The sequence below is a fragment of the Lygodium microphyllum genome, chromosome 26, assembly GCF_053477565.2.
Source record: "Lygodium microphyllum isolate KBCC chromosome 26, Lygodium_microphyllum_v1.1.10, whole genome shotgun sequence".
Lineage (NCBI taxonomy): Eukaryota > Viridiplantae > Streptophyta > Polypodiopsida > Schizaeales > Lygodiaceae > Lygodium > Lygodium microphyllum.
The window spans coordinates 125,808,766-125,825,077 of record NC_141160.1 but is presented as its reverse complement, the minus strand read 5'-3'; positions in this window follow the sequence as shown (position 1 = coordinate 125,825,077).

Below are 16,312 nucleotides of genomic sequence, written 5' to 3'. Positions count from 1 at the left end.
CTTCAACAAAATGAAAGCACAGATGGAGTTCAGTGGATGCACTTTAATGACCATGTATATAGTCATGCTCATAACCACATGTAATAGTATAAGTAATTTTTGAACTTGGACTAGAAACTCATACTATACACTACTTATTAACACAATTGTAGGTGTAATTTAGTTTTGCATGGTTGCATGAAATGAGAGTACTTGTCCCAAAAAAATAGACAACTTGTTTAAGAAAATCCCTCTCATTTGCAATCTATCAATATGAATGTGCATTAAACTTGCAAATAGAATGATATATAAACCTGCATATAAACATCATATTTATTGCATGGCTACTTATCTATATACTACAAGGGAATAAGCACATTGACACCTGATCTGAGGTATTTTATGAACTAACAAAAGCCTTGTGAGTATTTAGGTGAGCACATCTACTTGTGTGACACATATCCATGCCTATAATCGTGTTGAATTTACATGTACTAAATTCAAATATAAACATGCTTATAGATGGTCTACTTTCAACTATTTAAGAAACTAGGGAGCTATTAGTTCTAGAATGGCACCTCCATTTTGAGTTGCAAACGTACAACCAAGACTTGCTCGGTTTGTTTTCTTAAAAACATATTTACATCTACCAAAACCAACATGTAACAATTAAGTAATTCACAATAAATAGACTGAGATACAAAACACTTCTCTTAAGCTATAATTGGTGAAACTTTATTCTATAAATGAATACACAAAAAAGAAAAATGATACATTTTAATCATTGGCCAATGGAGCTATAACTTAAAAAGGGACATGACATCCTTAGTATTTTGATAATTGGCCAATGGAGCTACAACTTAAAAAGGGATGTCACATCCTTACATTTGCAAACTCACCTCTCCGCTCTACAATTCATCTCTCTTTTCTCTTCAAATCCCTTCAATAGGTAGATTTTATCATTTTGATACACATTTTTTAAATCCATGTTTTGCATTTGTTTCTATGAACATAAAAACCAATAAAAAAGATATTGGTGCTCCTCTTTTAGATTCTATATTATCAAATATTTAAAAAATTTCTTTGAAAAAATCATGTGTAAAGAGCTAGTCATATGCAATCTCCTTTCCTTTCTCCTTCATCATTTTGCTCAACATGCATTTTCTTAAAAGTTGATGGTAAACTTCCTCTAAATATGTAAGATGATTATATTGATTTTAGCAATTGAATCTACCCATCAAAATTTTCGTGGATATTCTTCCATCCTTCATCATCAATGTCTATTCCCTAGCATAAACAATCAGCTCGTCTACTATTATGGCTCATTCCCCCTTCTTTGAGATCACATTGAGGTGAACTACCATTATTGCAATCCTTCAAGGCAATTGATCCATGGACCTTCCTTGAATACATCCTCTAGGTACTTACCTTGATCATTGAATAATACTATATTATGGAATTTGGGAATTCCCATGCACTTTGGGAACCCCCAATACCTTTATTATTTGACCACATGGTCAAATCTTGTTGTCTTACTTAAAGATGGAGTCTACCCTAAATACTATATAAGATACCTTTTCAAGTCCCACTTTTAAAGATGGATCAAGATTTAGCTACGTGGTCGAATATTTATCACGTTTGAATTTGGGACTCGGAAAACTCCCAAATTCTCTAATATGGTGTTAAATGGTCCTTCTTTGACTACCAACAATCTTCATTGATAGAATGAGCTCATAGAGTTTTTTTGGAGGCCCCATGGGACCCTCCTCTTATCTCCATAACACCATCCCCTCTTCATCAAAGTACACACGGTGATAGTATGAGTATGAGTACTAATGGGTAGTTTATTGTACTGATGGGATCTATCACATTACTAGGGATTGCAACTTCCCACCCCATGATACTTTATGACCATGTAGCCATCTCTAGAATACCTTCCACTTCCATGCAATGTCTTGTATATGGAAAGGTGTGAGTCTCCCACCCTCCCATTCCTCCCTTGGCACCCTATGATTCCCAAGTGACTTTGCTAGTACTCTTTGATATTTTGCTAACTACTCCACTTGGTGCTTTCTTCAATAGCCTTCCACCTACCTCCAACCACTATTTCAATCCTCCCTACTTCTTTGACATCCTAAACCCTCTCCCATCTAGTGCACATGGGGATTGACACAAATACCCCAAGAACCATCCATAAGACTAATATATGGCAATTTCACCACCATACCATCAATGGTGAATGCCACCTCTAAAGTCCATGTCATCAACACCAACACTATGAAAATTTGTGTAGTATGGGGTATGCTACAAGTTGTACCAATATTGTGAGGCACTTGATTCACACTTTTACCATGTATTTGTAGTACGAACATCAACAAAAACAAAAGTAGTCATATGCTAAGCATGATTCAGTCATGATAAAAGCACTATAGACTACTGAGATCCAAGTAAAGTTGATTGATGCTCTATACCTTGATCATTCTCACAAACATAAGTTTTTATCTTCATATTTTCATCCTATATGATACAAATGTCAAGATATTATTGTTTATCTCAAGTACAAGTTGCAAGAAAATAATTTAAAGGTTTCAATTACATCATGAATTGTTCATTGAAACTCTTCTACTCCAAGCAATTGTCAGATAGATGGGTCTCAATGATCTTGATGTAAGATGTTAATTGCTTTCTAATTTTGCATCTTATATGAGAGAGGAGTACATGTAGTCTTTTCTTTTCCTTGTTTACATGATGGATTTTTCCTCGTCAAGGGAAATAGAAACATGGCATTATACAACTTCTTCAAGTTCTTTCTTTACGTTATGATAATCCACAAAGTATCACACTTTTAAAATGTACATGTTTCCTATCTTATATGTGTAACAACTCCGAAAGGATAAATAGACCATTCGCATATGAAACCCTCTTAAGGTAGGATAATGATAGGGATAGTTCCTTTTAATGATATAAAAGCAACTTCTCTTAAATTTCCCCTCTCCTCTGGCCTCGACAGTCGATCTGGAGGAAGAGGGGGATTAGTAAGTAGGCAAGCTCCTTGTTGGAGCTTGCCACGGCAATGTTACATGCCTGTCGACATGCAAGGGGGAGGAGGATCTTATCCCCTCCCCTATATGATTGAGCGGGGGCCGCAGGTTGAAATATGATGGAGGGGTAGAGATCATGAAGAAAAGGCTGCGCATGCTATTGATGTGAGGGGATCGAGAGGGAGATGGAGAGGCTGTCGCTGCTATTGCAAGAGGGGAGAGGTGGAGACGTCGAGTATCGCCAGGCTATCATCGGCCTCTGCCATCGCAGCCCGCAACCACTTTGTCAGCACCCCGTCCACTTTCCACTGTTTTTTTCCCCCCTGCAACATGTAGAAGCTTCTAAAAAGGAGCTTCATAAGTCCCCCTTTCCCCCCCAAAATAACTAAAAGGTCTTATTACCTTCCCCCCCCGTGTTTAAACTCATAAGCCTCCTTTTCTCCCCTTAGCCCCTTTCCCGTGGATATTGAACCCCCCCCCCCCCCTCCCCGTGTTTAAACTCATAAGCCCCCTTTTCTCCCCTTTGCCCCTTTCCCGTGGATGTTGGAAACCCTTTCCCCCCGTGTTTAAAATTTTCTTTTAGCCTCCCTTCTCTTGAGGCATCTTGAAACCCTTACCGTGGCCTCTTGAAACCCCTGTCCTCCAAATTTTCCCTAAGGGTCCTTAGACCCTTACTTATAACCTTTAAGGTTACTTTTTCCTTGGAGTTTCCCCTTTAGGGTTTTTCTCCCATAAAAGGTTACTCCAAATAACATTTCCTTTTCCCCCCATGTTTTGTTAAAATCCCCCTTAGGCCATGCAAAAATACCCCTTGGAACTCTCTCACACCTTGTTTCTTTTCCCACACGTAAAAGAAAGAGGAATGTTAAGGGTCGTTTGACACCTTCCTTTTCCACTCAAAAAGTCTCGTAAGGAATTCCACACCTTTTCATTCCTCGTTTGTGCGAGTCATTACAAGGCCATTAATCCCCTCCCATGGCTTTACTGGGTCTTATCCGCAAAAGATTTTGAAACACCCCTTCTTTCGAAATCCCTACTTCAAGGAGGGAGCCTTCTAAAACTACTTTCGACAGACGGTGCAAGGGAGCGACGGTGGAATTCCAAAGAGGAGTTGTAAAGCTGCTTCCATGTCTGAAAGACTACAATTGCGATGCCTCCTAAGAAGGTCCAAGGCGCAATCGTGGGAGGGTCATCTCCGGGCATCCACGTGGACATTTCATCCCAATCCGAGGTTTTCCTTCCTAATTTTTATTTGGTATTGTTGTAATTCAATCACGTAAGGTTAATTGTTAGAAATGGGATATATCTTTTCTCCTAGATGTTCACGACGAAGGAACTTAATCATTAATACTTTCAATAAAATATGCAAAATAAAGAAAGCATAAATGCATTTTTGGCAAATAGCCTTATGCATTGAAATGATTTAAAAATTAGATTAATGTCCATTAAAATAGTATACTTCATTTAAGCCTAGATATATAAACTACATATCGCACTATTAACCCATATCCTCTTGGCAATGAATCATCATGGAAAGTACAAAGCATGAAATAATTCTTACGACGCATGATTCTAGGAAATTATCGTTTGTCAAAATTATCAAGTAAAATGTTGCTTGTTTAGCATGAGATTTGTTTGCAATGTATAGGAAGATTAGTTGAAACTAACCCAACTTATGCGACCTTAAATTGATAAGTTAGGGTTGAAAAATCAAATTACGCATAGACAAGAAGTCATGTGAAAATGATCAAGTAATTATTTTCTAGAGTTAAACAAATTGGCATAAACCTAAAACACCTAAATAGTGGAGTACTCGTTTGAAATGAGTTAAATTCCAAGAAACGCCTATACCTTAAATACTTGCCCACATTCACTGAATGTAGGGACAATGAAAATGTAATTGGAAAGTGAACTAGGGTTTGTCCCTAAGAATCTTACAAGACGGAGCTTGAAACTCTAGGATTGACAACGTCAACCTAATGTAATCAGGAATAGATTGTTTCGTGACTCCGTCAATGAGTAGGATAAGTCTCATGGTTTAATGTGACACTTGCGCAACAAGTGCGTAGTCATACGATCTTGTGATTGGATCACAAAGGAATGGCCAAATTCTTGCAATGAGGTTGGTGGGTCCTTACGCAAGTTATCTTGCAAGAGGATGAATAATCATCCTAATTTAGTATCTTTCTTGAGTAAGGAAGATTGATTGGAAAATAAAAACTAGCCGATAAACTGAAATAACCAATGAACTTAAGGTTTGACCAAGTCGGGTTAAAAGGGTACGCCCTAATCCAGGATATAGGGATCTTGCGAAGTTGCAAGTCATCTCGGATCGAGTGCGCACGCATTCGAAAGGAAGGATTCATTCCTTAGCAGTTTGCCAACAAAAACGGTCAATGGAAATGTTTATGCTTGCTACAAATTTTAGAGCACTGTTTGGCTTTGTTTAATCGATCAATTAAAAGATAAATGGATATCTATACTTCAGGTTAAAGACCTAAAGGGAGTGGCAGCTTCAGTTACCCCCGACTGCCTGCCTGACCCTAACCAAGGGGTTGTTAACTGCACCGGGAAAGTGGACCAAACCCGCCGCGAGAGGTCTCTCCGTTGAGCGCTACTTGGAGCACCAGAACGCTTGGGTTCCAAGGGGGGCTCTAGCCGTAAATCACTCGTCTTCTAGGCCCTGCACAAGAGGCTAACGTGACTCGGGATTGGATCTTGAGGCTCGCATACTAGTCTACGGGCGGAAACATAGATTAGTGATCCCTATGGATTGCTGGATAGCCTTCAGGTGGATTGTGGATAAGCCTACGGGCTGGAATTCTTTGTATTTCAAAGATAAATATGATAACCTGTTAATAAGGAACTTGTCTGATATTGTTTTTCTATGTCAAGTGATAAAATTATGTGAAGGAACCAGTGCCTAACGGGTTAATTAAAGAAGATGGTTGTTACATGTCCAACTAATGTATTAGGTAATGAAATAACTAAAACAACCCGAGGAAAGTGCGAAGGATGGGCCATAGGTCTGTCCTACAGATGGGTGGTCCCGGTTGGTCGGGAACTTTTCTCAAATCACGATGGACAGCAGGAAGATCGTCAAAGAACACGAACAACAAAAGCATTGACCTAAAGTTATGATTGAACCCGATTTAGGCTGTTTTAGGGGAACGGAATGGGACTATGCCTTATGGCAGAGAGGTTGAGCTTTGCATCCCTCTCATTTTCCATTCCCCTTGAACCAAGTGCAACGTGAATCCGCTTCGGACCTGGCATTTCTGCGTAAAGTAGTTCGCTTGGGTACGACGCTAGTTGCCGCTAGGAAATGACCAATAAAAAAAAACCTCATTCAGGTCGATCCTAAGTGGGAACGGCGGAATTCTTCTGCTACGTGGCAGATGTGGAAAGCCCTAGATCGCAAACCCCATAACATTCCATGGGACTGCTGGGCGGAGCTTTCTAGACATCCTTTCTGATGGACTGCTAAGACGTGTCCTGAAGTTACAAGTGGATACGTTATAGTCAACCAACAACCGAATTTTTTTAATGAAATCTTAATAAATTGAAGTAAAGCAAATGTTGATGTCCTAAACATTTCCTTACCTTCAATTCTATCTTGCAGAATTACGAAGTGTCGAACAAGTTCTTAGTATTTCGAATCATATTTATGACTGCAATGCATTCTCCGCATTATCGATAAAGGGTTGAGATGATGAATATCCTACAGAAAATCTATAATCCATCACCTTTGTACATGGAACGAAGATGGACGGGTGCTTCATGAATCTACTGTATAGCCACCCACCAGTTTGCTTATCTACAAACCAACCTAAAGAGGATCAAGTGGTTGGAAGACCTAAAAGTCATGAAGCTGTTCATTTTTGTGGAAGCTCACGTAAACTCAACTTTACATATTCGAGGTCGGAGGGTTGAGATGAACTCATATGCATATGAGAAAGTAAACCGTGTAATCTCCACCGACAGGATTAAAGTGTTAAGGCGCCATGAAAAGAACGAGTTTCAAAGGAAAGGATACCCTGAACTTCCAATGACTTACCGATTCTTGAAGATCCATAACCCGAAACCATACTATTATACAGTTCCTGTAGATAAATGTAATACAACGTTGTTCTTCCCAAACTAAATGTAACAGTTGTCTTATCATCGCAAGAAATGTTGTATTCCGAAAGGACTATGCCCATATAAATACATATAAGACTTTTTTTTATCAACGTTTGATTGTGCATGAGAATTGATAAAAAGTTACGTAGCTACATTGCTTACGTGATAGCAGAATTGAAGATGTAATATAAACCAATAACGTTTATCGTATAATAACGCTAAGAAACCTTTATCCAGGCACAACCCCAAGTACAGGTTCCTAGTTCGCCTCCTACATCAAGTACTGCTGTAATCCAAGAGAAGAAGTTTCTTCTCAAGCAGATCAAGCCACCGGAGTTTGATGGGAGAGGCAGGCCCATCCAAGCCAATGCTGAAATTTGTATTGAATCCATGGAGGATTACTTTGAAGCAGCCAGTACCGCACCTGCCAATCAGTCTATGCTCGCCAAGCTAAAGCTCACCGGCGAAGCCAGGCTTTGGTGGAAGCAATGGTGTAGGGATCAAGGGATCGCGGAGGATCCGTTACCTGGGAGAAGCTGAAGAAAGTCGTGCAGGAAACATACTTACCATATGCATATCGCACGCAGAAAATGAATGAGTTCTACAAGCTAAAATAGCTCAAGCCCATGCTTGATGCATACTATTCTAAATTTGTCTCACTTCTTAAGTCCAAATTTTGTGCCGGTTTAAATCCATCAGCAAATACCCGTCTCGAATCTATGCCTCCATCAGATCTTTAGGACGCACTCATTCAAGCAACGCCTATAATTGAAGAGGTGCAATCTAGACCAAGGGGTAACAAAGCTTGGTCTTATAATGACCCGAACAGAGGAGCATTCAGACCTCAGATAAAGAGAGTTCAAGGTCATAATCAGGGACAAAGAAAGAAAGCAAGGACTAATAACGTCAAAAACTTTGTTCCTACTCAAAGCAATGGCCGAAACCTCTGTTGTTTCCATTGCTAGGAACCCTATCACTTCAAGAGGCAATGTCCCAAGCTTGGTGGGGGACATCGCCAAGCACCTTCCGAAGGAATGGGCCGTGGTCAAGGAGCCACTACCCGAGGCAGAGGAAAAACCGCCTGCATTGCCAATAGGCAAATGTGTGAAGAAGAAGAAGAAGAAGAAGATCCGACCATGGAAGCAGAGTTCGAAAGGGTGATAGTCCATACCGCTCTACACAAGAAAGGGCCGAATCGCTAGTTCTCGGTGATTCACACACCGTCGAACTATCAAGGTAAAAGTTTCAAGACCTTGATTGATTGTGGTAGTACACATTCCTTTATCTCACCAGCATGTGCAAAAAGATTAGGAATAGCCACATTAGAAGCAACTACCTTGCTTGTGGAATTGGCAAATGGTGGTGAGGTTACTTGTACTAGGCAAACTGCTAAGGTGGAATTCTTTCTGGAAGAAAAAAAGACTTCGATCAAATTGAGAGTCATGAGTTTAGGTATCCATGAGTGTCTACTCAGAATGGATTGGCTTAAGCCTAATGACGCCCACATTCATTGTGGAAAGGGTCATGTTTCCTTTCAAAAATCTGAAAGGAAATTAGTCACAACTCAAGGTGAGGCTAGAGTGCCAAGAATCCAATTGGCCAAAGTATCTTGGATTATAAAAGGAGTTAGAAAAGGATTACCTATCTACTTGATCAAACTCAACAAGTTAGATAAGAAACAAGAGTCTAATGAAGGACCTTCTTGGCTAAAGGAATACATGGACGTATTCTTTGAAGAGTTGACAAAACTTCCGCCTCAAGGAGAAGTGGATCATGAGATTAAGTTAGTACTAGGAGCTGCACCAATTGCAAAGAGACCTTATAGAATGTCCATACCATAAGCAATTCAGCTAAAGGAACAACTCAAGCAACTACTAGATCAGGGCTACATCTGGCCAAGCAGTTCATCATGGGAAGCTCTAGTACTATTTCAGAAAAAGAAAGATGGGACACTTCGACTATGTATTGATTACTGAGGGTTGAATCAATGAACGGTCAAGAACAAGTACCCTATCCTTAGAATAGATGAGCTTCTTGATAGTCTTTGGGGTGTAAAGATCTTCTCCAAGATTGATCTTAGGTTAGGTTACTATAAGATAAGGATCAAGGAAGAAGATATCCCCAAGACGGCCTTCAATACAAGATATAGGCACTTTGAGTTCCTAGTTATGTCATTCGGGCTTACGAATGCACCTGTCACTTTCAACAGGTTAATGCAGGATATCTTTAGGCCATATCTTGATGATTTCATACTTGTCTTCTTCAACGAAACTTTAGTCTATTCTAAACATGAAGAAGATCATGAACCCCAACTTTGGATTGTCCTTGAGACAATGAGGTCACATAAGCTGTATGCTAAGATGAAGAAGTGTTTATTCTTCAAACGTCAGATTGAATATCTGAAATTCATAGTATCAGTAGAAGGAATCTCAGTGGTCCCAGCCAAGGTCAGAGATGTGCTAGAATGGCCAATACCAACATGTCTCAAAGACATACGCATCTTTCTTGGATTGACAGGATGGTATAGGGTCTTCATAAAAAACTATGCTTTGATTGCAGCACCTCTGACGGAGTTATTAAAGAAGCAAACAACCATTGCATGGTCAACTCTTGAACAAAATAGTTTCGATAGATTGAAGAAAAGTTTGGTATCAGCACCTAATCTAAAACTTCCAGACCTCAATAAAGAGTTTGAGGTAGTAACTGATGCTAGCATACTTGCCTTGGGATGTGTGCTCATGCAGAAAGATCATCCAGTAGCATACTCTTCAAGGAAACTGAAGAGTCATGAAAAGAATTATGCTACGCATGATCTGGAATTGCTAGATGTCATCCATGCTCTAAAGCTTTGGAGACACTACCTATTGGGTAACAATTTTACACTAGTAATGGACCATAAGAGTCTCAAATGGATCTTTACCCAGAATGAGCTCAATATGAGACAACGTCAGTGGATTGAAGTGTTGGAGGAATATGACTTTGAAATCAAGTACTGACCAGGTAAAGAGAACGTAGTTGCCGATGCACTTAGTCGCAAGGCATTCCTTAGTTCCCTAATCTTGCATAATCCATCAACAACTAGATCTCTAGCTACCAAAGTATCTATGCCAAGCAATCCAATACTTGAGTTAGCTAGAGAGGAAGCATGCCATGATCCAGCCTATCAAAAGATGCTAAGGGAAATCTCTACCAAAGATCAGGATCAAAAGCTGCATGCTAAGTATCATGAATATTCTATCAATAGTGGACTTGTCTACTATAGAACGAGGCTGTGTATACCAGCAAGCCAGTCACTTAAGCAGAAGATATTGACAGAAGCTCATGATTCCCCTTTCGCAGGACATCCTGGCTATGCCAAGACTCTCAATGCAGATAGGAAGAGCTACCATTGGGAAAGACTCAAAGGTGACGTTCTCAAATATGTCACCGAGTGTTTGTCTTGTCAACGTATCAAAGTTGGACATGTCAAGATGCCAAGGAAGCTGCAACCGCTTGACATTCCACAAATGAAATGGGAATTCATCAGTATGGATTTTGTTGTAGGCCTACCCCAAGTCCAGAGAGGATACAACTCCATCATGGTTGTGGTTGACATGCTTACTAAGGTTGCATATTCAAGCTACATGGTTTACCCAGAAGAATCATTAGTGATCGTGATTCTCTCATCACGTCACACTTCTGGAGAGCCATCTTTGAAGCTATTGGGACTCAACTTTGTTTTAGCACGGCTTACCATCCCCAAACGGATGGCCAAACAGAGCGAGTAAATCAAGTCATGGAGAATATGATTAGGTCATACTGCTATCGTGAGCCGAAGAGGTGGATTCAATACTTGCCTTCAATTGAATTTGCCCACAATGCTTCTTACCAACAAAGCACTCAGATGACCCCTTTCCAAGCATTGTATGGTCATGACTATCGAAGTTCCCTAAATTTCTCATATCGAACCTTAAGGGTTGAAGCTTCAAGGCAGATGTTGGAAGACTTGGATGACCAAATAAAGTCAATAAGACAGGACATCCAAGCTGCCAAGGATAGATAGAAGGCATACACGGATTTGAAGCGTCAAGATAGAATCTTCAAAGAAGGAAACATGGTCTACATTCGCATACGGCCAAAGAAGAGTTCCCTATCCTTAGGGGATTGCAAGAAGCTAAGCCCGGTATTGTGGACCGTATAAGATCCTCAAATACCTAGGACCTAATGCTTACAAAATGCAACTCCCTGAGAACCTAAAATTTCACAATATATTCCATATCAGCCTATTGAAGAAGTATGTACCTAATTCTAACCATGTACTTGATGACCAACAAATTGTAATGCCTAGTCAAGGAGTCCTTGAGCTAAGGCCTGACAGGATCTTAGATGTTAGGGAGAGACAATTGAGATCTAGAACTTTGAGAGAATGCATCGTCCAGTGGAAAGATTATCCCGAAGAGGATGCCACTTGGATAGATGAAGGCACTCTCAACCATCAATATCCCCAGTTTATCTCGAGATGAGGACATCTCGATTCCTCTAAGGGAGAGAAAATGTAACAACTCCGAAATGATAAATAGACCATTCGCATATGAAACACTCTTAAGGGTAGGATAATGATAGGGATAATTCCTTTTAATGATATAAAAGTAATTTTTTAAAAAAATTCCCTCTCCTCCAGTCGACATTCGAGCTGGAGGAAGAGGGGGACTAGTAAGTAGGCAAGCTCTTTTGCTGCAGCTTGCCAAGGCAATGTTACATGCCCATCGATACGCAAGGGGGAGGAGGGACAGAGATCGTAAAGAAAAGGTTGTGCCTCTTGTTGCTGTGACGGGATCGAGAGTGAGATGGAGAGGCTGCCCCGCTGCTATTGCAAGAGGAGAGAGGTGGGGAAGCCGAGTATCGCCAGGCTATCATCGGCCTCCGCCATCACAGCCCGCGGCCACTTTGTCAGTACGTTGTCAAATTTCCACTATTTTTTTCCCCTGCCACACATAGAAGCTTCTAGAGGCTTCTAAGAAGGAGCTTCATAAGCCCCCTTTCCCCCCCAAAAGAACTAAAAGGTCTTATTACCTTTCTCCCCCCGTGTTTAAACTCATAAGCCCCCTTTTCTCCCCTTAGCCCCTTTCCTGTGGATATTGAAAACCTTCCCTTCCCCCCCCCCCAGTGTTTAAACTCATAAGGCCCCTTTTCTCCCCTTTGCCCCCTTCCCGTAGATGTTGGAAACCCTTTCCCCCCGTGTTTAAAATTTTCTTTTAGCCTCCCTTCTCTTGAGGCATCTTGAAACCCTTCCCGTGGCCTCTTGAAACCCCTTTTCTCCAAATTTTCCCTAAGGGTCCTTAGACCCTTACTTATAACCTTAAAGGTTACTTTATCCTTGGAGTTTCCCCTTTAGGGTTTTCCCCCCATAAAAGGTAACTTCAAAAACCTTTCCTTTTACCCCATATTTTGTTAAAATCCCCCTCAGGCCATGCAAAAATACCCCTTGGAACTCTCCCGCACCTTGTTTCTTTTCCCACACGTAAAAGAAATAGGAATGTTAAGGGTCGTTTGTTGGCACCTTTCTTTTCCACTCAAAAAGTCTTGTAAGGGATTCCACACCTTTTCATTCCTCGTTTGTGCGAGTCATTACAAGGCCATTAAGCCCCTCCCATGGCTTTAATGGGTCTTCTCCTCAAAAGATTTTGGAACACCCCTTCTTTCAAAATCTCTACTTTAAGGAGGGAGCCTTCTAAAACTACTTTCGACGGACGGTGCAAGGGAGCGGCAGTGGAATTCCAAAGAGGAGTTGTACAGCTGCTTCCACGTCCGAAAGACTACAATTGCGATGCCTCCTAAGAAATTCCAAGGCACAGCTGCGGGAGGGTCATCTCCGGGCATCCACGTGGACATCTCACCCCAATCCCAGGTTTTCCTTCCTAATTTTTATTTGGTATTGTTGTAATTCAATCACGCAAGGTTAATTGTTAGAAATAGGATATATCTTTTGTCCTAGATATTCATGACGGAGGAACTTAGTCTTTAATACTTTTAATAAAGTATGCAAAATAAAGAAAGCATAAATGGATTTTTGGAAAATAGCCTTATGCATTGAAATGATTTAAAAATCAGATTAATGTCCATTAAAATAGTATACTTCATTTAAGCCTAGATGTATAAACTACATATCGCACTATTAACCCATATCCTCTTCGCAATGAATCATCATGGAAAGTGCAAAGCATGAAATAATTCTTACGATGCATGATTCTAGGGAACTATCGTTTGTCAAAATTATCAAGTAAAAGGTTGCTTGTTTAGCATGAATTTTGTTTGCAAAGTATAGGAAGATTAGTTGGAACTAACCTAATTGACCTCAAATCGATAAGTTAGGGTTGAAAAATCAAATTACACATAGACAACAAGTCATGTAGAAATGATCACGTAATTATTTTCTAGAGTTAAACAAATTGGCATAACCTAAAACACCTAAACCGTGGAGTACTCGTTTGAAATTAGTTAAATTCCAAGAAACGTCTATACCTTAAATACTTGCCCACATTCACGGAATGTAGGGACAATGAAAATGTAATTGGAAAGTGAACTAGGGTTTGTCCCTAAGAATCTTACGAGATGGAGCTTGGAGCTCTAGGATTGACAACGTCAGCCTAACGTAATCAGGAATAGATTGTTTTGTGACTCCATGAATGAGTAGAATAAGTCTCATGGTTCAATGCGACACTTGTGCAGCAAGTGCGTAGTCATACGATCTTGTGATTGGATCACAACATCCACGTGGTGGATATACTTGTCGTCAAACTCAAGCTTTATGATGGCTTAAGCCTTGTCGTCACTATTTTTCCATGCAACTTAAATACTTGCATCCTAGGGCTTCTTCTCTTGTCCATTAGTGATGGTCCATAGGCCTTTCTTCATTAGGATAAGCTTTATGCATGTTTAATAATAGGTGTGAAACCTGAATCCTTTGAAGTGACATGTCAAAGAGTCTTTGCCGATGCTAGAGTGATTGGAACATCAACAAATCAGCACTAAATTTCTTAGAGGTGAGTTGAATTTGGACACAAGCAATGGCAGTGCAGTATTAACAGGAACTAGTTTGTTGTTGTTGCTTGAGCCTTCCAATCTTCACAAATCTTTCTACCCTTGCTAATTTAATGCCCAAATATTTGCTAGGAAATTGAGTAGGAATTCTCAATGCTAGAGTGATTGGAATAGTAGAGAATCAACACCAAAATTCTTAGAAATGAGCTGACTTTTGACACAAGTAATGGCAGTGCAGCATTAAGAGAAACTAGTTTGTTGCTTTTGCTTGAGCCTTCCAATCTTCACAAATCTTTCCCTCCTTAGTAGTTTTATGCCCAAATTTTTTTTGCAAACTAAGTAGGAACTCAAATCAAAGTAACAAGAACTCTAGTAGGCTTGGAGAAGGAAGAAAATGATGGGATTTTGGAGCTTAAAGTTGAAGCAGCTATGGTGGAATACAGTTAGCAGGCAAGTCAATAGGTTTTTTCTCAACTACAACATGTGGGATGGATTGTTCAATGAGTTGCTTAGTTATGAGTGAGCGCACCACAAGCGCACTTCACGGCAATGACAACGAATTTCCAAAATGTTGTGCTGGATAGTGACCAGTGTCAGACCATGATGTGACACAGAGGAGTGCCTTGAGTTAAGGACCAAATCCATAGAAGAAATAACTTGAAGATATTCTCCAGTTTGAGAGATCCAGAAGCTCAAACGAGGTAGGGCACAAGCTAACTATGGTCGCCATGAAAGGAAAAGTGGAGTGGAAGTAAGGAATGAACTCATGAGCTGACCAAAGATGAAGAGCACCTGAGAGAGAAGTTTGCTAAGTTGAGCCATGCTCACCATGGCTTTGATACCATGTTGACTAAAGCATGGATTTAGAGTATGGCTATGGAGAATGGAAGATAAAAGCAAGACTCATGAAGACATAGATATAACAACTGACTATTACACAAGTGAATTAGGTTCCAAGATTGAAGCTTTGACTCATAAACACAATCTTGTGTAAGTGGACAATGAAACGTGACTAAAAGAACAAAAGTACTATGACATTACATTTAAATGATAGGCAAGTACATTGCTTTATAGTCTTATGGGGTGGTTGGAAGCACTTTCCACCACTATGCTTATGGGATTCAGTCTCTTCTCCTAGATTGCATGCATTTCCCACATGAGTCATTCTTCAATGTATCCTTCATCTTTCGGAGCTCATGAATCTTATCCTAGATTAGGGGTACCACTGTGGGGTTGGATTGAGTGTCTAGTGGAATGGGTGGAATAGAGAGTTCTAGATGCAAGGGGTAGAGTCAAACAAAGCATGGGTCAGAGGAGGAGTTGAAGGGAGTGCTAGGAGTAGGGAATAATGGAGGCTATTGTACTAAAGTTAGAGATCCATGAGGGCCCAAAATAGAGGTTGCAGGATTTGGTGAGCATAAATTTTTCCCACTAGGATTTCCAAGTAATAGGCACCCATTTGTACAGTTCACTAGAGAAAATTATACTCCAAACTAAATACTGTGAGCTGTCAAGTCGAGGTTTGAATTGTTCATCTTGATAGCCTGTAACATCTTGGAGGGAGTAGATGTCACTACAAAAAAAAGGCTCCATTGATGCGCTTGTAGACGCAATATTTGAACTGTGTTAAAAATGTCAGGCGCGTTTATTATCGTGTCTACTTCCACGTCTAAAATTTCGCATCTAAAAGTGCACTTATGGTGAAACTTACACGTGCATATAGATGCGCATCTATACACGCATGTAATTGCACGTCTAAAAAGACGTGTACTCTGTAAAATTTTTACGATAATAGATGCGCATTTTTCCTGCTGCAATTTAGACGCGCTGATAGATGTGCAAAACAGAGGTATGAAAAAAAAAACCTGAGAGCATGTGGCTTTGCAAGCCACATGCTCTTTGATTTTTTTTCCCCCCATCAACATTAAATTGTATGCTTAGGGAAAACAAAGAAAGATTATTTCGAAGATTTTTGTTCTGAAAACAAAACAATGTATGTAAAACACGAAATTTCATATATATAGATGAAACGTTTTTACATGATGAGTTCTAGTGCTTGTGACCTCAAGCATGGTCATGGTCGTAAGCACTAGCTGAAAGTAATACATATCAAAAATGAAAACTACAAGCCAAGGGGAGGCATGCATGCA